The sequence below is a fragment of the Bos taurus genome, chromosome 2, assembly GCF_002263795.3.
Source record: "Bos taurus isolate L1 Dominette 01449 registration number 42190680 breed Hereford chromosome 2, ARS-UCD2.0, whole genome shotgun sequence".
Taxonomy (NCBI): domain Eukaryota; kingdom Metazoa; phylum Chordata; class Mammalia; order Artiodactyla; family Bovidae; genus Bos; species Bos taurus.
In genome coordinates this window covers 24,845,752-24,858,575 of record NC_037329.1, presented here as the reverse complement: position 1 = coordinate 24,858,575, position 12,824 = coordinate 24,845,752, and positions in this window count along the sequence as shown.

Here is a 12,824-nt window from a genome sequence, read left to right as displayed (position 1 = left end):
GAGTAACAGGCAAATTTGGCCTTGGAATACGGAATGAAGCAGGGCAAAGGCTAATAGAGTTTTGCCAAGAGAATGCACTGGTCATAGCAAACACCCTCTTCCAACAACACAAGAGAAGACTCTACACATGGACATTACCAGCTGGTCAACACTGAAATCAGACTGATTATATTCTTTGCAGCCAAAGATGGAGAAGCTCTATACAGTCAGCAAAAACAAGACCAGGAGCTGACTGTGGCTCAGATCATGAACTCCTTATTGCCAAATTCAGACTTAAGTTGAAGAAAGTAGGGAAAACCACTAGACCATTCAGGTATGACCTAAATCAAATCCCTAACAATTATACAGTGGAAGTGAGAAATAGATTTAAAGGACTAGATCTGATGGACAGAGTGCCTATCATGGAGGTTGGTGCCTATGGACGGAGGTTTGTGACATTGTACAGGAGACAGGGATCAAGACCATCCCCAAGAAAAAGAAATGCAAAAAAGCAAAATGGCTGTCTGAGGAGGCCTTACAAATAGCTGTGAAAAGAAGAGAAGCCAAAAGCAAAGGGAAAAAAAGGAAAGATATATCCATTTAAATGTAGAGTTCGAAACAATAGGAAGGAGAGATAAGAAAGCCTTCCTCAGTGATCAATGCAAAGAAATAGAGGGAAACAATAGAATGGGAAAGACTAGAGATCTCTTCAAGAAAATTAGAGATACCAAGGGAACATTTCACGCAAAGGTGGGCTCGATAAAGGACAGAAATGTATGGACCTAACAGAAGCAGAAGATATTAAGAAGAGATGGCAAGAATACACAGAAGAACTGTACAAAACTTCATGACCCAGATAATCACAATGGTGTGATTACTCACCTAGAGCCAGACATCCTGGAATGTGAAGTCAAGTGGGTCTTAGGAAACATCACTACGAACAAAGCTAGTAGAGGTGATGGAATTCCACTTGAGCTATTTCAACTCCTAAAAGATGATGCTGTGAAAGAGCTTCACTCAATATGCCAGCAAATTTGGAAAACTCAGCAGGGGCCACAGGACAGGAAAAGGTCAGCTTTCATTCCAATCCCAAAGAAAGGCCATGCCAAAGAATGCTCAAACTACCGCACAATTGCACTCATCTCACACGCTAGCAAAGTAACGCTCAAAATTCTCCAAGCCAGGTTTCAGCAATACGTGAACCGTAAACTTCCAGATGTTCAAGCTGGTTTTAGAAAAGGCAGAGGAACCAGAGATCAAATTGCCAACATCCGCTGGATCATCGAAAAAGCAAGAGTTCCAGAAAAACATCTATTTCTGCTTTATTGACTTTAGCCAAAGCCTTTGACTGTGTGGATCACAATAAACTGTGGAAAATTCTGAAAGAGATGGGAATACCAGGCCACCTGACCTGCCTCTTGAGAAACCTATATGCAGGTCAGGAAACAACAGTTAGAACTGGACATGGAACAACAGACTGGTTCCAAATAGGAAAAGGAGGTCGTCAAGGCTGTATATTGTCACCCTGCTTATTTAACTTATATGCAGAGTACATCATGAGAAACGCTGGGCTGGAAGAAGCACAAGCTGGAGTCAAGATTGCCAGGAGAACTATCAATAACCTCAGATATGCAGATGACAGCACCCTTATGGCAGAAAGTGAAGAAGAACTAAAAAGCCTCTTGATGAAAGTGAAAGAGGAGAGTGAAAAAGTTGGCTTAAAGCTCAACATTCAGAAAACGAAGATCATGGCATCCGGTCCCATCACTTCATGGGAAATAGATGGGGAAACAGTGGAAACAGTGTCAGACTTTATTTTTTCGGGGCTCCAAAATGACTGCAGATGGTGACTGCAGCCATGAAATTAAAAGACATTCCTTGGAAGAAAAGTTATGACCAACCTAGACAGCATATTAAAAAGCATAGACATTACTTTGCCAACAAAGGTCCATCTAGTCGAGGCTGTGGTTTTTCCAGTAGTCATGTAAGAGTGTGAGAGTTGGACTATAAAGAAATCTGATCGCCAAAGAATTGATGCTTTTGAACTGTGGTGCTGGACAAGATACTTGAGAGCCCCCTGGACTTCAAGGAGATCCAAGCAGTCTGTCCTAAAGGAAATCAGTCCTGAATGTTCATTGGAAGAACTGATGCTGAAACAGAAACTCCAATACTTTGGCCACTTGATGTGAAGAGCTGACTCATTGGAAAAGACTCTGATGCTGGGAGGGATTGGGGGCAGGAGGAGAAGGGGACGACAGAGGATGAGATGGTTGAATGGCATCACTGACTCGATGGACGTGAGTTTGAGTGAACTCTGGGAGTTGGTGATGGACAGGGAGGCCTGGCGTGCTGCGATTCATGGGGTCGCAAAGAGTTGGACACGACTGAGCAACTGAACTGAACTGAATGACCTGGGACTTAACTCTCTCTTCCAAAATTTTGTGGGATGAAGAATAGGGATGATGTCCACAGAAAATCTCAATTTAAATGTTGCTTCTAACACTTACTGGCTCTCTCAGCAAGGAGAAAAACACTATGTATGTTCTTTTAAAAGCTATGTTTTTGAAATTGCATCTTTTGAAACCTGCTCTTGGTTGCTATTACTGACTAGGATGACCTATTTGCCAGTTCCAGCAAATGGCAGCAGTTTTCCTAGGCTGAGACAGTTTTATAAGTTTATGGGGTAGAAAAGAAAAAAAAAAATAAAGGCAATTAAGTTGAGGTGGTCTTGTAAAACAATGAATTAAAAATCTGAAGGGAGTAGAGTAGGTAATAATTTCTTTGCCATGGCAGTTTCTCTTTGTTATAAATGTCCTTATTTTTAAATGAGTTTCCTGGGTGCTAAACCAATTAAATTAAGGCTATGCTTAAATAGTTTCTCTTAAGACCTATTTTAAAACAAAAAGTGAAGCTTGACTTGAAATTAACCTTTCTGAAATAAATAGTTCTGACTTTATGCTGGGGAGTACAAGAGTAAGTGACTGTCAAATGTGCATTTTCTCACAAAATGTACAACTAAAATTCTTCAAAATGTGAACACAGATGATAAAGGCAACTTGGTTTCAAAACTATAGAAATTCAAGGTTTATGGTGGCTTTAGGTATATTTTTAAGGGTGATGTAATAATTTCATCATCCACCCCTTAGATATGTTTTATCCTTGGTATCAAATCTTTGTTGATTTTCTGTTGTTAAATTTAAAATTCACCATGAGACCAAGGTGACCAATCTGAGTCATTTATGGCTCTTCAAAGCTGTCTAACCTTGTATGTACAACTTGAGAATTTTAGAATTGCTGCTACTGTTTTAAAATGCCATTACTTATTATATTTTGTGTGCTGTGCTTAGTTGCTTAGTCATGTCCAACTCTTTGCGACCCCATGGACTGTAGCCTGCCAGACTCCTCTGTCCATGGAGTTCTCCAGGCAAGAATACTGGAGTGGGTTGCCATGCCCCCCTTCAGGGGATCTTCCCAACAGGGATTGAACCCAGGTCTCCAGCATTGCAGGAGGATTCTTTACCATCTGAGCCACCAGGGCAGCCCAGCTATATTTTACATGAATGAAAATAATATGTCCTTTGAAAGTTTTAAAATGCCATTGCAAAGCAGAGACACATGAGGGCACTATAACCAACCCCTACTGGCCACCTCCTGGCAATCTGCTACTGCTGCTAAGTCGCTTCAGTCGTGTCCGACTCTGTGCGACCCCATAAATGGCAGCCCACCAGGCTTCCCCGTCCCTGGGATTCTCAAGGCAAGAACACTGGAGTGGGTTGCCATCTGAGAGGTGTTTTAATAACAACCTTTAGGAGGGTAGTGGGGAGAGATGGACAGAACAGAGTGTGTGCAAAAGTGGAAACTTTATCAATGACATTGATAAAGTCTAACTTCTAACTGCAGCCAAAACATGCATTTGCTTCTTTAAAAATGCTAATTTAATGTTATTTAAAAACATTTATTGATCTAATGATGTAGCCACATTCTTTGCAAAAGAAAAGACATAGTGATGATTTACAATACAAAGCAGATAACAGAATGATTGTGAATGGTCAGCAACTTAGGATAAATCCCTGACTGGATGCATAGGTCACGTTAGAAAATGTTGACCTGGAACCAAAATTGAGTGTACCAGAATGTACCAAAATGGTACCGGGAAGCCCAAGAAGAAACCTCTGCTCTCATACAAGATGGCAGTTCAGTGAAATCTCTGAGTTGATGCTGGAGAAACCGCCGAGGGCAGAAATGGAAAATAGTGCACTGGCCTGAGTGGTTTCTTGGGTCTCTTTGTCAGTTTGTTGAATGGTGCTTGCCTGGAGTGGCCTTTTGTGCCAGGATCTATAGGGCCTTCGTGTTATCCTCATGTAGATTCTAGACTGTAATGTTTGAGCTCTGGGATGACAGATCATACTGTTGCCCTTGTTGCTGGTGAATTTAAGGTTCTTGCTTCATTGCAAAAGAACATGGAGATGAAGCCATAGGTAAGAAGTGGATTTATTTAGACAGAAGCACACTCCACAGTGTAAGAAGATGTAGGAAGCAGGGATACCCCAGGGATTCAACAGCAAATACTTGTGGACATTGTCTTTAGAGCACTGGCAGCAAAGCAATACTTCTATAATAGCAGGGTCTCATTTTATTTGGCTGTCCCCCTGAAAATATGGACAATTTAGTATCTTTGTCTCCCTCCTTCCCCTCAAGTACCTCCAGTACAATATTGAACTGGCAGTAATAATAATAGTGGGCATCCTTGTCTTATTCTTGACTTTAAACAGAACGACTTTCACATTGCACATTTAATGTTCACTATGTAATTGGAAAAGTGAATATGTAATGTTCACTCTATGTAATATGTTCACCTTTCATGAGAGTAAAAATTTCTTCCTGCTCCTGATTTGCTAAGCATTGTTTAAAATCACGAATTCTTCTCACTGTATATCAAATCCTTTTTCTACATTGATTGAAATGTTTATGTGCTTTTTCTTCTTTGTTTTGTTGATATTGTAATGATAATAAAACTACGTTAAACTACCTCTTATTTTCTGAAATAAACCTAACCTCATCATGGTTTATTATTTCTTCATACATTGCTGGATTTAGGCTGGCAATATTTTACCTGTTTGTGTATCTATGTTCATGAGAAAAATGCCCTATAAATTCTCTTTTTGTACTTGTGTGGTTTTGGTACAAAGGCTATACTAGCTTTATAAAATGAGGTTGTGTTCTCCATTTTTCTATTCGCTAGAAGAGCTTCAGACTGTAAATCTCTTCCTTGAATGCTTGTCCCATTTGTCTCTGAGCTTCTTGATTCCTCTCATCTCGTCTCCTCAGTCTTCCTTCTCTCTTTACTTGCTCCCTCCTGCTATACTTTTTCCTTCCTTAAAGGGTTTCTTTGACTTAAAAGAAGCAAAGAAATTGGGCTGAAACCCAAGTATCAGGATATTTTAACTGATGTTAAATATTACCAAACATAACATTTCTTTGTGTTCAGTGTGACCAATTAGTACTGCCTAGATGTGAAAAAAAAAAAAAAAAATCTTGCAGTCATTTAAAATAATACTGATTGTTAAATGAGAATTTCAATCCCCTGTTGATAACTACCTATTTTGAAATATTTTTGAAACCAATTCAGTCACATTCATAACATGGTAATTCTAGACCTCTCTGCCTTGTGACACTCAACAATGAAGGGAAACAATTCAGCTATGTAAAGAACACATCAAAATTTCATGGGGGCAAGAGCCTTTTCAAAAATAAGCTATGATGATTTTCCAGGTTTTTATATAAACCTTCAGTTCTATGCTTTGTATTTCATAGATATATACCCTCTCCTCCCTTTCAAATAGCACAAATGCAATTTTCTTGATGGAACATTATTTCTGAATTGTAAAGTTCACTTTAATTCTCTGTAAGAAAAATCTGGGTCCCCCCCCTTTATTTTAGTTAAAATGTAAATATTTTTAAACTTTCCATGTTAATTTGATTTCTTTTCTTTTATCGACTTGGTAGCTAAATACCTAATGCTCTTACAAAATGCAAATCTTTTATTCAAACTACAATTAAATTATAGCACACACAATTTATAAGCAATTATAGTCACATAATGTATATAATTTAGAATTTTTGTAGAAAGTCTATAAATGTACAGTTACCACATTAGAATAAGAAATATTATAATTCTTTTTTGGAAATAAGATATATTATAGCAAAAATGTCCTTTCTGGGTAAGAATGTAAAGTAAGTAAAGTAGGTATCTCTGAAAGAATACCGGTGTAGCCTGCCTCTGTGGGAATTCTTATTCTCCTTATTGGTAGGACTCTCAGAAGACAGTTCTCCACTGTCAGCTGTTTGGGAGTTGTCTCTTTGAGGAACTTCCTTGTCCAGGGCTTCCTTCTATGGACAGCCCACATCCAAAGCTGATCAGAGTGGGTATAAAGCTTAGGCCTTCTTGACCCAATTTGGAATGACTCTGGAAGACCACGTCAGTTCCAGAGCCTTACTATGGGTGGTGGAGGCCTTCATTCAGACTGCATCAGAGCTCATTTCTCTGCCTGGTCATTCTCGTCCTCTTCCCTGCCTTCCTCTCTGTCTCTTGATTCTGCTTAACAGGAAACCCAGCCTGAAACACTTTTTAAAAACATTGAACTATAGGGACTTCCCTGGTGGTCCTATGGCTAAGACTCTGTGCTCCCAATGCAGGGGCCCTGGACTCAATCCCTGGTCAGAACTAGATCCTACTTGCCCCAACTAAGGGTTCATATGCCACAACTAAGACTCCACACAGCCAAATAAATAAACACAAAAAAATTGAACTATCGTTGATTTATTGATACAATGTTGTGTTAGTTTCTGGTGTACAAGCAAAGTAATTCAGTTGTATACACATATGTGTTCTTTTTTCAGATTCTTTTCCATTATAGGTTATTATAAAATATTGAATATCATTGCATGTGCTATAAGTAGATTCCTATCGTTTATCTATTTTATATACAGTAGTTTGTATCTATTAATCCCAAGCTCCTAATTTATCCCTTTGCCACCCCTTTCCCCTTTGGTAACCATAAGTTGGTTTTCTATGTGCATGAGACTATTTACGTTTTCTAAATAAGCTCATTTGTACTATATTTTAGATTCCACATATAAGTGATATCAGATGACATTTGTCTTTCTCTGTCTTACTTCACTCAGTATGATAGTCTCCAGGTCTATCTATTTCCTTCAAATGACATTATGTTGTTCTTTTTATGGCTGAGTAATATTCCATTGTATATATGTATCACATTTTTATCATTCTGAAACATTTGATAAAATGTATTCATTTATTCAACAACTTGATTTATTTAATTATATCAACAAATATTTATTAATCACTGCTATGTAATACGAAGAAGGCAATGGCACCCCACTCCAGTACTCTTGCCTGGAAAATCCCATGGGCAGAGGAGCCTGGTAGGCTGCAGTCCATGGGGTCGCACAGAGTCGGACATGACTGAGCGACTTCACTTTCACTTTTCACTTTCATGCATTGGAGAAGGAAATGGCAACCCAGTCCAGTGTTCTTGCCTGGAGAATCCCAGGGACGGGAAGCCTGGTGGGCTGCCGTCTATGGGGTCCCACAGAGTCGGACACGACTGAAGCGACTTAGCAGCAGCAGCTATGTAATAAGTGCTTTCTTTCATAAGAATGGCACAATGAATATACTTAAATCTTTCTTTGGTAAATTGTGATATCTCAGTGACCATCCTGGGGCCTCATTTATTAGTTGTAGATACTAAGGACTTAGGAGAAGACCTCACAGTTTATCTTGGAAGTTCTCTTCTGTTTTGTATAAACCCCCACCTGACATAAGATTCTTTTGCTGTGATTTTGTTTCGCCCTAATAAAGGAGCCCACAAAACCCATTAACTGAGTGTCCTGCTGTATCAGGGTTTGCCTTGATTCTAGCCTTATTGTTGTTTTAGGCCCATCTTTTAACTTTATTAAGTCTCAATATGGAGATGAGGAAATAGAGACAGATTCATAGCATTAGAAGCACCACAGGATTACAGAAGTTTAAAGCACTGTCAGAATCAAGAGGTTTTGTGGGCAGCCCAACCTTCTCTCACTACAGATAGGAAAACAGAGTTTAACCCAGAATTACCTGAACCATGCAGTGTCCATAACTTTTATCCGATTCTTTTGTGTAGGAGGAATTGCCTTGCCATCTAGTTGGTAAACTCCTTTGGGGAAAAATCTGAATCTCACACTTTTCCATCTTGCTCAGTGTCTAGAAAAATAAGAGATGGGTTTTGAATAAACAATTGACTGATTAAGTCCTCTTCATCCAGCAAAACTGCTTCAATCACATGGATAGTTATTTTTAATTTTTATATGCAAAGACCTTTAGAGGAAATCCAGTAATCTCACCAATCCTAGGCTTAACAATGTTCACTGTCAATTATGTCCAACTAAATGGTGCTCTTACTAAAGGAACACAGTCATGAGACAAGGGTAGGGCTCAAATGTCACCATCCACATGTCCAACACACAGACACCAGGGTGGTGTGTCCTGTGTTGGCTCTCTGGGCTTCAGTCTCCTTCTCTCTGCAGATGGGCTCTTTTCAAGTCTGGTGGGTGTTATCGATGCCAGCACCTTTTTGTGTAAAGCTTCCTTCCCTCTTCCAACCTTGCAGAAACCAAATCATTTAGAGCCAGCCCCTGATAGACAATGACAGATCATTCTGTTTTTTCCCCAAAGGCCTGTATATGGTCAGACACTATACCATCTCCAGCCAGTCCGGTGGTCTCCCAGCATTAAATCCTATTCATTCATCCGGAAGGGGATCTCAGGCTAATGCTCTACTATCCAGCTGACTATCAGAACACCGAACATCGCAACAGTAGCAAGGGTTGGGAATGGTGGATTTGGGAAGAGGTGGGAGCTGAGAGGGAAATGCAGCTGCCTGACCTGAACAAGTCTTTCTTGTCCGTAGACCTGCTTTTAATTTTTCTCCAGGAAGCAGTGAAAAATGGCTAATTTAATTATGTTTCTTTGGAACAAGGATTGTGTCTTCATTGGTGTCGTTCATTGCCTGAAAGTATTAGGAATAGTTAGCTGTTGTCCTTATGCATTTAAAAATAAGGCTTAAATGCAATTACCTTCTTTATTATTATTATTATTATTGGAACAGAGTTGATTTACAATGTTGTGTGTTACTTTCTTCTGTACAGCACAGTTAATCAGTTACACGTATATCCACTCTTTTTAATAGACTCTTTTCCCATTAGATCTTTACATAGTATTGAGTTGAGTTTTCTGGGCTATACAGTAGGTCCTTATTAGTTTTCTATTTTATCTATAGTAGTGTGTATATGTCATTCCCAATCTCCCAGTTTATCCCTCCCTGCCCCATAACCGTAAGATTGTTTTCTACGTCTGTAACTATTTCTGTTTTGCAGATAAGTTCATTTGAATCATTTTTTTAGAGTCTGCATTTAAGCAATACCATATACTATTTGTCCTTTTCTGTTTGACTGACTTCACTCAGTATGACAATCTCTAGGTCCATCTATGTTGGTGCAAATGACATTATTTTGTTCTTTGTTTTGGCTGAGTAATGTCCCATTGTATATATATACCACATCTTCTTTATCCATTCCTCTGTTGATAGACACTTAGCTTGATTCTATGTCCTGGCTATTGTAAATAGTGCTGCAATGAACACTGAGGTCCAAGTATCTTTTCAGATTATGGTTTTCTCCAGATATATCCCAGGAGTGGGATTACTGGATCATATAGTAGTTCTATTTTTCATTTTTTAAGGAACCTCCATACTGGTCTCCATAGCGGGTGTACCAGTTTACATTCTCACCAACAGTATAGAAGCAGTCCCTTTTCTCCACATCCTCTCCAGCATTTATTGCTTGCACATTATTTTGATGATGGCCATTTTGACCTGGGGCTTCCCTCATAGCTAAGTTGGTAAAGAAAAGAATCCACCTGCAATGCAGGAGACCCCAGTTCAATTCCTGGGTTGGGAAGATCCACTGGAAAAGGGATAGGATACCCACTCTAGTATTCTTGGGCTTCCCTTGTGGCTCAGCTGGTAAAGAATCAGCCTGCAATGCAGGAGACCTGGTTTGATCCCTGGCTTGGGAAGATCCCCTGGAGATCCTGGAAGGCTACCCACTCCAGTATTCCGGCCTAGAGAATTCCATTGACTGTATAGTCCATGGGGTCGCAAAGAGTCGGAAACAACTGAACAACTTTCACTTTCATTTTGACCTGTGTGAGGTGATACCTCATTGAAGTTTTGATTTGCATTTTTCTAATTAGTGATGTTGAGCATCATTTCATGTGCTTTTTGTCCACCTATTTGTCTTCTCTGGAGAAATGTCTATTTAAATGTTTCATCTACTTTTCAATTGGGTTGTTTGCTTTTTTGTTATTGAGCAGCATGAGCTGTTTGTATATTTAAGAGAGTAATCCCTTGTACATTTTTTAAAATAAAGGGAATAACAAAGTAGTTTACTTTTTTGAAACTTCCTTTAAAAAAAATCCTGTTTGTTAAATACTGTTAGTTTGGAAGTGGGGGTACAAATACCAGCTCCTTTGAAGCCCCACCAGCACTGCCATGAAGTTAAAAGGCTGAACAGATGCCTGGGACTGAGCCCTGAACCCCATTGAAGGTCCCTGTGGCCACACTAAGCGGGAAGCACATGGCCACCAGTAAAGCCACTCACTTGAATGAGGAGTTATCAGAAGTGCCAACCACAATGAATTGAAGAGCAGAGGCTCTTCTCCAATTTCCTGGAGTTTCTTTTAGAATCTCAAGAGACAAGAGGGGATTGGAAAATTGCTGAGATTGGACTCCGTCAATTTTAAGAGAATAATGGCAAAGCCAGATTGAATCCTAGCTAGAATAATATATAACACTTATGGCACTGTGGAGCAATCCATTCCTGTTATATTTTTAATTTTTAAAATTATGCAAATAACAAAAATAGGCTAAGAAAATGAAAATAAAAATCACATACCTGGCCGCTCTGAGATCACCACTCAAATGTTTTAGTGACAACTTTTCCTGAAAACAAACACACACAGTTATATACATATTCATATATATGGGATCATACTTGTATGAATGCCCAGCTGCTCAGTTGTGACCAACTCTTTGTATCCCCATGGACTATAGCCCACCAGGCCCCTCTGTCCATAGAATTTTCAAGGCCAGAAGTGGGTTGCCATTTCCTACTCCAGGGAATCTTCCCGACCCAGGGATTGAACCTATGTCTCTTGCATTGGCAGCCAGATTCTTTAGCACCATGCCATCTGTTACATAAACTGAACTTTTTTTCTTTTACACAGCATAACATTGAAAATGTGTTTCTATATCACCAAATACATTTCTATAATTATATTTCTGCAATATAATTTTGATAGCTACATAGTATTCCATTGTATAGAATCCATATTATGTATTGGAAATAACATGCACTACCAAATCATTAGTATAAAATTGTTAGACTTTTCTAATGTTATTTTTGCTGTAATGAACAGCACTATGATAATTGTAACTAAACTCCTCCAAGCATCCTTATTACACTCTTAGTTTCATTAGTATAATTTCTGAAAAATGGAATTGCTGGCTCAAAGTGCTTGTACAATGTTAAGATTTAAAATGCATATTACAAAAACTTGAGGTGCATTTAAATATTTTTATTTCTCTACTTAGAGAAAATTGTATTGGTCTATTATTAAATCATCATACCAAAATTGTCCCTTCCTTTTTCTCTACTTAAGGTTACATTATGATGACAATAAGTTTAGTACTCTGAAATTGTACTAGGTCTTATATTTACTCAAACTTAAAATTCATTCATTTATCAGCTGTTTATTTTCTAGAATTTCTTCAATACTTAAAATTTCAATGACTGGGTTTGCAACCCAATCTTTTGGTCTACTAATATAGGCAAATCTCTCTGGTAGTTCTATTCAGTTTTTGATTAAATTGATCATATTGCAAACAACCATAATCTGTCACTATTTAAGTTAAGTGAATTTAAATTAGAATATGCTAGGCCTTTTTGATGTGCAAATTTACATGTAAATTTTCAATTTACATGTGCAAAGCCATGTCCACATAGCAGTTAAATGCTCAGTCTTTTGATATTAGCACAGCATGAAAAGCAAGTTTTTATATTTTGGTAGCACACATTTACTTTAAAAATATGCATATATATGTATACATGCATTCTAGAGGGATGCTTTATTGCTTGCAGATATGGAATAAATTATTTAACTACCAAGCCAAATATTTATAAATGTGTTTTGCTGCTGCTTCTACTCTGTATAAAAAACCACTAGTTAGACACTCCCTTTTCTGCTATCTCAGCCTTAGGAAACAAAAGTATAATTTAGCATTATGCTTGATGATTAACTCTGTTCAAAGGCACAGAAAATGCTGATGGTTAGACAAGAGACAGAGTATTTTAACTTTAAATTTTAGGTTAAGTTCACAGCATGAACCACTTCTTCACTCACGCAAAACTGAAAAATGTATGAAAGGTATAAAAATATGACCCTTTTAGGGACAACTATTATGACATACATGAGTTTCTCTAAGTAAATATAATGCCTGTATACTAGATGCATTGAGGCAATATGCTAATTCTATATATTTGGGAGGCATTGTGGACACGGGAATTGGCAAGTTATTTTTATAGGAAAGTCCGATTTTTAGACACACAACAAATTGGGCAGTGGTATGATGACTTTAATCATCTGGATGAAGCAATGAGATAATTATGGTTAATGACTCACTGCTGTACTTTCAACACCTTCAGAGATCAATTTCACCCAAAAGTGA